Raw genomic sequence first — 9,594 nt, forward strand, 5'->3', positions numbered from 1 at the left:
TCAGTTTATATTAGCTTAACTTTCAATTGGAAACTTAATTAGACACCTGATGCCAATGCCTCATGAAGTATTGCAGCAACTAAGAACCATGGGTCACAGATGTGGAATAATGTGTGTGACCATTTCTATGCAATTAGACTCAAACCTGGTAAAGATGCAATTGAAAGCCTAGCTGCTAATCCTTGTCAGATTTATGTGAAATCTGAACACAGCTGGTACCGAGCCGAAAAACTTGCATATAAAAAAAGTGAAGTATTGGCTTGGTAGAAAATATAAAACATCAGACTTTAAGAAGCTTTTGCGGCTCAGGTCTAAGTCTTTTAATGGCTTGTTTTCGCTTCTTGTCTCACTGTTACAGGATTGTTATTAGTAACTCAATAAACCTAATCAAAGCGGAATATTGTTTTTTTATATTATGATCGTAAAAAGTTGTTTTCCCATATAATGTATGTATGTATATTTCCTATCAAAAGAAACAGATGGAGTATAAGATAAAAAAAGCAAAAAACACACTACAAAGAATACACAAACATAAGAAAAATAAAGAATAAATGTATATCTAACTACAAAAAACAAAAACTTGCATCAAAATCATTGCCCAAGGATGAGTAACAATATTAGAGTTATATCTGGCGATCTGGGCTATGATCACGTTATTAGGGTCGATAATCCCATACCGACTTGTCACAATACGGTTACTTGTTCATGGTGGAAGACGTAAGAGGTACTTTGCATATTTATAATATGTAGACCGCAAGGCTTTCTTATCTTCCTTTTGGAATATCCTCCAAAAGGGACTTAAATACAGATAATGGGGTAGTGCCATTGCATTGTACAGCTGGGCCAAAATCTGCCGATCAAACTGACGCTTATAAACTACAATACGGTTATACGCTAAAGAGATCCGTTTCTGCGGATGACTCTGCAAAAGGTGACGCGTTTCAAGCAGAGACCAACCAATAGGGATCCCTAAATAAAGTATGTGTTCGGCAAGCAGAACGGTAGCACCACCCAGCCTAACATTAACAGCAGACTTTTGCTTAGCATTAAACAATATCACTTCTGATTTCTCCTCATGCAACTGAAGGCCTATTTTTCCATATTCTAGTTGAAACAGAATAAAATTCTCCTCTAAACTGCGAAGGAGGCGGCTCAGATTAAGTACATCGTCTGCATAGCTTATTAACGATAGATCAATCCCTCTCAGAATGTATGTCAGATTTGACTTAGATTGTGGTTTGACGATGCTGTTATTAAATGCGATAGGTGATGTCAATGCACCCTGCCTAATACCTTTTTTAACGGGAAGCACCGGGTTATTTGTCAGGTATAGTGTTGTCGGTAGCTTAAGCTCAGCTTTTAAATTTTGATACATATCATTTAAAGGGTTTAACATACATGGATTACCACCTGCTATGTCCATATCTAAAATAATCTACGCTCTCACCGCTTTTCTCAGGATATATCAAGATCGAAACAAGAGCAGAAAGAGCTTGGTCACAGCCTAGACTAGGCTGAAAACCGAATTGATAGTCTGGAACTGTGGATTTTAACTGCAGTTCGTCAACAATAAGTGCCTCAAATAACTTACAAAAAATTGTGGCCACAGTTATAGGTCGGTATGACGAGCACTGGCAGAGTGGCTTTCCCTTTTTAGGCACCGGTGTTAGTATTCCTATTGAAAAAGAATCAGGCACAATACCCAGGCTAAAAATCATTTGAAAAAGAAGGGCAAGGTGCTCAAGGAACATCTCGCTGCAAAATTGCAGGTGCTGAATTGATATACTATCACAACCACGCGATTTCTTTTTTTTTTAGTTTTCTAATAGCAGAACGGATAGAACACCTCGTAATTATAATACCTGGACAGTTTTCTTCTCGCTTACATGAGAAGAAATCATCCAGTTTCACACCGAAACTGTTTGTAGCCGGATATCAGGAACCGAAAATTCATTTCTATAATGCTGAACCCAATTATCTCGAGATATTAAGGTCTTTGTTACACGAGACTTTTCTTTAAACAATGAAGATCAAAGTTTATTCGGGTGGGTAAGGACAGCCTGAGACAAAGAACGAATAATTGTACTACGGTGTAGTGAAAGTTCTTTCGCGAAATTACGTTTACTATGTATTCAAAGCTTATTCACCCAACCGTCTCGTGGACAGCCAGCCTCATGCCAAACCGAAAGCCAAAATTTTGCCGTATCACACGCGTTCTGCAGATTAACATTTGCAGACCAGCCTGGTACTTCAGTACCAGGCGACACCCGTCTAGACGGTACAGCTGACTGTTCAGCGATAAATGCAATAAATATTTAACCGAATTTGTGATCCCGCCAGATATTTCTTTGAACTAACCATAAGCAGATCAAAAGGAACACGGATTTTTGAAACAAGTTCTTCACAAGTCGACTGAAATGAACTCATAGACGCACGTTTCCAATCACAAACAAAATAAGGACGCTTCTGGAGCCTTCCAGGAGGAGGCAAAACACTAATATTTAAATCAATATTGAAAAACAACAGAAAATCGTCTGACGTAAAGTTTAAATCAGAAACAAGAACCTCACTCGATGTAACTGATCGATGGTGCATAACATGAACTAGGTTTGGCACACTTCCGAATTATGAATATATGAAAAATCTTTATTCGTAGACGCGAGTATAAACTCATCACCTAGCATAGCGAGTAACATATTAGCACGATTAGAACTTAAACAGTTGTTGCCGCTCAGGTTTTCAAGATCACGGTTAAAGTCGCCTGTTATCAGACACGTTTGTCCGTACTTTTTTATTTTATCAATACACTTCGATAGCCTTGCAATACTTATGGCAAACAGTCTATCTGATCGATATTCACGATAGTCCGTAGGGAGGTACACGTTCACGATAACCATATATTGGATTTTGACACCGAGAAAGTCTAGTGCCGAGTCAAAGACAGAAGTAGTTAGAGAGGATCTAACGTAAGTCGCAAGGCTGCCAAAAAAAGATGGCTGGTCATGACTGCGAGAGCGTTTGGCTGCGACCGTAAAAACCCGATCGTTTTTGACAGGTTCAACAAGGTAAGGCTGAGAGATGTTGCAAAATGTTCCTGCAAACACACAATATCCTATCTTGAAAGAAGGTCCTTGATAAAAACAGACCGGTTAAGGAGATTTCCATTTAAATTCCACTTTGCAACTGCTTGCTTAGCATGGGCGGGTTCTAGATTAATTTTGGTAGGGAATTCGCATTGATTATCGCTTTATTAGCCGGACATCTTATGTTGTAGCATGTGTGGCTTTTCTTTTTGCACAAGATGCAGATCATACCTTTAGTACATATATTGTCCTTCGTGGATGTGTGATCAGAAGCACCACAACGACCACATATAGGCGTCAATACGCAATTAGCTGCTAAGTGACCAACTCCATGGCATGAATAACTTCTTTTTGGGAGAAATTTGAATTCTTCAGCAGGCAGCTTCTTATAACCGATTCGGATTGAGACTGCAAGAAAGTCTTCGAGATCCTTACTGGTCCCGAAATACAGCTTGAACACTTTGGAGCGCTCAAAGCTACGGATTTCTATTACTTTTAATACACTTGGAACAAGGGATTCTATATCAGTTTGGGTCATACTAGGTGGAACCTCTTTCAAAACAACAATAAACATTTTCTCTTTGAGCATGGCAGAGACCTCAGGCTTACTAGCTTTCATTTTCTCAACGATCTTTTCAGCAGAAGATTTGGACTTGACGAACAGTTTCCAGTCCTGTCTCACCTTTCTTAGCTCACTTATTTGGCAGAGTTGGGGCAGACGCTATCCAAAAACTGCTTGCGAGCGTCGGGATTATCGAGAGACTTTGGCATTTTAAGAATAACGACATAGGATGGCTGAGAATTGACTGTTACAGGATTGGCGAGGCCTGGGACACTACTCGCCGAAGGGCAGCAGAGGCTCTGTGCTTTAGCCGTAGACACATAGTTCTTAAATTCTAGACATAAGTGTTTACCTTGCGGGTTAACGTAGCGTTTGCCTCGCCTGGAATTGTAGGAACTTCGTCTGGTTCGTATATAACGAATTTCGGCAGGGCCGCTGAATTCTTATCACAGTAGTCAAGAAATTTCAAAATATCTGCAAATGTATCAGCAACTCTCTGCCTTTTGGTCGCCGAGTAGCATAATTCATCACAGAGCAAATCGTTTTCTTCGCTTCGCTCACCAAATCGTCGGCGAAACAATCGCAACCAGTTTTGATAATATCGGCATTTGCATTTCCTTTGGATTTCGCCCACACGGCAAAATTTACTGTAGCGTTATGTACTAATCTATTCGGCTGCATAAAGCATCTCATGGGTCATAGAAAGCAGTTTAATCCAATTAGACACAGACGGGTCTTGTATATCCACTGTTCAAAGACAATAGTTGCTCAATTTTACTGCACTTGGCTAGTAAATAGACGCAAGGGGGATAATATTAACCCCCCACTTTCCGAAAAATGCAACTGTAAATTAACTTCAATCGGCAAAGTTCCTTACGCTTGTAGTCAGTATGCCAGTAAACCGGTTAAACAAGTTAATTTGGCAAAGTAGAAGCACTAGATAAACGAATATCGAAAACTAGGTCAAGTTCAAATTTCAAACTAAATTTCAATTCTTAATTCTCTTTGCTAGCTAGGTGTTATCTCATTGAACTCTGAATCAATACTGTTCTGTTTTTAAGACATTGTTGAAAATTGTATGGTGACTCCTAAATTTAAAAAGTCATCAAAATGAAGATTTCCAGCTTTTTTTTGGTTATCTTTGGTATGATTGTATTTTAGGCCTTACTTAAGAATGTTGCTAAGAAGGGGCAGGCAAATGACCAGCAGGTCACATTTTGCCTGGCAGAGAATATTATGCGCTCTGTAAGGAAATATCAGTTGCATGTTATGATCTTATGCCGATTTGATTTTTCCCTTCCATTTTTGCCTTTTTTTTACATTTATTGTGATAGTTGACATAAATATGGATTGCAAAATTTTGTTCCTGAATTAGGAGCTGTTTTTATTTTAAACTGTAAAAATTTTTCACTTTTGTAATACAGATTAAATGTTAAATAAGGTTATATATTATCACTAATTCATATTTTGTTGTAAATTATGCATCGCAAATGTGGTTAGTAATAAAGTTAGCAATAAAGTTTGCAATCTTGCACTCTGTAGAAACTTCTAAAATTGTTTTACCCATTTCTTGTTGTCTGGTTGATGTGAAAAATTTCAATCCAATGACAATAAGTGATAGTGGGCCCATGACTCATCTCTCTCAGAAAGTCTAAAGTAGATGGGGGTGCAGGCTCCCCTTCTCTGGCTGATAAGAATTAAAATCAGACTGTAAAAAATTATGCAAATAGAGGTCATAACCAGGAAAACAATGACTTGCTAACAAACAGAATCAATCCTGAAATATAATAATATAAACATTAGAATTTTTTGAAAGCTTTTATATAAAATCTAAATGTCCAATATATATTCAAATAAAAAAATTTTCATCCAAATTAAGAAAAAGAGAAAATTATTTGTTCTTCTTCTGCCTTGAAAATTGAATTGTTTTTCAGATTGAAAATGAAAGCATTGGGTGGTTATGACATGTTATATAAAAATTCAAAGACGATTTGTTATATTATGCCTGTCCTATGGCTTCGAATTTAGTCTTAAAGTATTCTAATTTTCTTTGGCATAGAAGAAAATCGTCATTTTAGTCTTTCATAAAATCTGTTTCATAGCAACTATGCTTTTAATTATTAAGCCCAGAGTTGCTGCTACTTCTCCTTCAAAAGCACTCCCAATTACAATAAACTGTAGTACAGTAACCCGGATCCTGGAATCAGGTGACCATAGTTGAACTGCAGTCAACTTCAATCATTTTACCCTCATAGTCACGGTAATGCCAGATTTTTACAATCAATTTTCCTTGGCTTTTAAGCTCTTCTTGCAACCTGCTTGTCATCATGTATATCATCATTGGGGTCTTCCCAAAGTTTCCCATTAAAATTTTTCTGCAACATGCAATGCTCAGGAATGTTTTTCCTCTTCAAGAAATATGTAAAATTAATGAAAAGCATTATATGGTAAAGATGAAAAGGACTTCAATTTAGAAGAATAGACGATCATATGAAAACAAAAACCAAAACCCTCCCTTGTTGCTACTGATTGTAAGTACGAGTTCCATTTGAGTTAGCAAGGTGAAACTATGATTAAAATGCGGAGATTTCAATAGTAGAAGCCTGTAAATATTCTTATTCTAGGACTTGCTTATGGTCAGCAGTTTGGGGGACTACAGAGAAAGAGCCACGAACTTCGTTAAGTTCCTTAATTTCTGTCTGGCACCATCAAAAATTTATATTAACAATAATACCTGTTTAAGTTTCTTGTTTTACTTTTGATCTCCCTTTTTTTATAATTCTTCTGCCAATTGTCCTTTTTGGCCAACCGTCTGGGGCAACACGGAAAGAAGGCCGTCCTCGTTTGGGTTGCGAGGATGTCATAAATAAAGATTTCAAGGAAATGGGAACTTCATGGGATGGTGTAAAGAGCTTGAATAGATTAGCTTGGAGGAGGAACGTGTATAGCTGTGTTGGCTTCAGGCGGCTGCAGTGAGTTACTAGTAGTAGTAGTCTTCTGCAAATATATGCAGTTTGCTTTACAAAATGTCAAGGTATTGAAATTTTATGTTTGTTATTCAAAAGAGAAAAAGATGCTTCTTTAGGTCCATGTTTTCATACGGAGGCCATTCAGATCAACCTATTCATGTAGTTCTTCCCCCCATAATTGGTTTAAATGACCCTTCTTAAAAAAATTCAGTAATATGTGCCTTCCCCTAAGTGTCGGTTCTTTCTGCAGGTGCTAGTAGATGATCTACGAAAAACAAAATCAGTTTATTTCACTTTTTGAGTTTGTCAGATTTCGGTTTTGAGCAGTTGATTTTCTCTTATACATCCGTAACAGGATTTCCAGAAACAGTTCAAACTAGCAGTACACATTTTTGTGACTTTTCTCTCTTGTTTGTTTTATGATGTTCTTCAATTGGGTAACTAGAAAACTCCCATATAAATTCTTGGAAGTGACTAAATATAAAATAAACACAAGTCAAGAAGCGCGAAATATGGCTTTTTCCTTGTTCCTGTTAAAATAAACCCTAGTACGATATGTACTTCTTATGTAGAGTTTGTCATTTAACTTTTTACAACAAAACTAACTTTTAGGTGTTTGGAATTATACTTTTTTTTTATAACACTTGTGAGGTAGTTTTTTTTATGAAATTTATAATAAGAATATTGATAATGAATAAATTCAGAGGGATATTGGACTTGGTCAGCCTAGGAAAATCTAGATAAGCAGTAGGCAGGCTAGTATTAAAGAGCCTCATTTCTGGGACTCCAATTTGCAGACCTAAGACGAAGCAAAAACTTGTGAAATGTTCAGAGTATCAGATTTAGTTCATTTTGTGTGCTAGGAAGGTTCAAGCTGATTGTTTTCCTAATAAAAACATTTACTGAACAACTTTTAATTAAAAAGAGCACAACATCATCTTGTTTTCGGGAGGGAAATTTAGCTCAATTCTGAAGATTGTTACTTAATTTAAAAATTGGCATGTATTTACCTTATAAGGAGATTAAAAATTCATTCCTGTCAGTGTACATACCCTACCTGAATACTTGCATGGGGGAGGTGATTGGAAATAGACTTAATCACTTTATGAATAAGGAATTCTAGGGGTTATAATCTTGAATAAATAAACAGAAGTAAGGATACTTATGCTAATATTGCTTTTTACAAATCATTTATAATGGCACTGTCTGTCACTTTGATTTTGCCACATTTCAATTTACTTACAAAAACAAATTTCTCTTGAGTATGGAATCTGGATAGTCGAGAATGCGCTTATTATTGGATATATCAGTTTACCGATTTTTTGCTCTACTGCTTGTTACCAGGCAAGTGTGTTTCATTAATTGCTCAGTTACCAAATCCATTTACTGCAAACAATGTTGTTTTTTTTATTGTAGAAAAAAGGTAAAATTTCACAAATCCCAAAATTTTCTTCAGTGAAGATCCTTGAGATTTTTCAGGAATTGAAAGATCTATTAAGTAATTAGTTTAAATAATTACTTAAATTGTTCATGGAAGCATTCTATAGTACGTGTTATTTTTATAAACGACATATTCAACGATATATTTAGGTTTTCTATAGCCTAAAGAATAATAATAATCTTTTTTTGGCTCACATGGGCTGCTCAACTGACTAAACTTTATTTTTCTTGATATAGTCTGCCAGAATTGGCAGCAAATATTTACCCATGTGTATATTAGTTGAAAGGACTTGTATAACTTGGAATACAAACATCCACAAAGGAGTGCAATATGGTATGTACAGCTGGGTAGAATAGTTGTGAATTTAAAGGCTTCAGTCATCCCTCTGTATCATGCATTTTCTTCCATGGAGTTTTTCGGATTTTCTACACATATGGTTACCCTTAAAACCAAATGAAGTATCTGACAACTATGCTAATACGAATTACCGCTCTCCAAGTAGTTCTCTATATGCTCTTTATTCAACAGGTGAAAGACTACGAAATATAATTTTAGGTACTATGTACAGAAAAAAAGCCTCTTGATTCTCCTGTACACTGTGGCTTTTGTAGATGCTTTTGTGTTTGATAGCTAAAATACTCTTCTCTCTAATAGCAGCAGAACTTCGTCTTCGCTTTATTAGCTTTTCATTTTCTTTCTAAGTATGAAAATATCACATGTATCCTTTGTTTTTTGTCACAAACATATACGGTTTTCAGCTATCTCCTATGACTATACCACTCCTTCCTTGTGGCACAAAAGATGTAAGTCTAATTTAAAGGCAGAAGAAAGTGAGTAGTTGTATAATACAGCTGTAATGCTTTTATCTTGTGCTGTTTCATCTTTTTCTCTTTGGAAAGGGCAAGAAACGAAAGTACTCGAAATGCAATTTCAAAGCGAAACTTTCATCTGGATTTGAAAATGAATATTCCTTAGCTCTTTATTTCTAACTTGTAAAATTCGCGCGTTGTGTTGGCAACTGGTGGAGTTTAATGGTTCTTCCAAATAATATACGCATATTAAAAATTATTATGAATATTTAGCAATCATCACTAATTTTTTAAAACTTTTCAGCGGTATGTCAGCGAGCACAAACAGGACGATTGTTTAGTTGTTGGATTCACCCACCAAAGAGCCAACCCATTCCGTGAGAAGAGCAGCTGTAATATGCTTTAAAGAAAAGGATTCCGCCTATTTCAAATTTCAAACCACCATGTTTATTTTTAGTGGCCTTATCAGTGCCTTTGGTTTATCTTGAATTTCCCTTTTTAAATATTTGAACGTGTGTGCCAGTATATTCACGTCTGAAATGTAACTTCCTCTCCCTTCTTTAGCTAAATATATACTTTCTGGAGTCTTATGAATTGTTGGTTTTCTATATAGGAATCTTGTAGAAACTTTGGATCCCTAAACGGGATCACTACAGGAGCTCTGGACTGATTTACAGCTAGCATAAATTTTTAGACCAAATTACCTATCCTTAAAAAAAAAATGAGAAGA

General features: G+C 36.2%; 1 long non-coding RNA gene across 1 annotated transcript in view; it reads left to right on the plus strand.

Annotated features, from left to right (window-relative positions):
• Nucleotides 1-9,276, plus strand: part of LOC136034717 (uncharacterized) — an 18,896-nt gene extending 9,620 nt beyond the window's left edge. The window contains exon 3 of the long non-coding RNA XR_010619236.1: nucleotides 9,169-9,276. This is a non-coding gene — a long non-coding RNA (uncharacterized LOC136034717). The remainder of the gene's footprint in view (nucleotides 1-9,168) is intronic.
• Nucleotides 9,277-9,594: the final 318 nt, after the last annotated feature.

Source organism: Artemia franciscana, chromosome 13 (assembly GCF_032884065.1).
Source record: "Artemia franciscana chromosome 13, ASM3288406v1, whole genome shotgun sequence".
NCBI classification, from domain to species: domain Eukaryota; kingdom Metazoa; phylum Arthropoda; class Branchiopoda; order Anostraca; family Artemiidae; genus Artemia; species Artemia franciscana.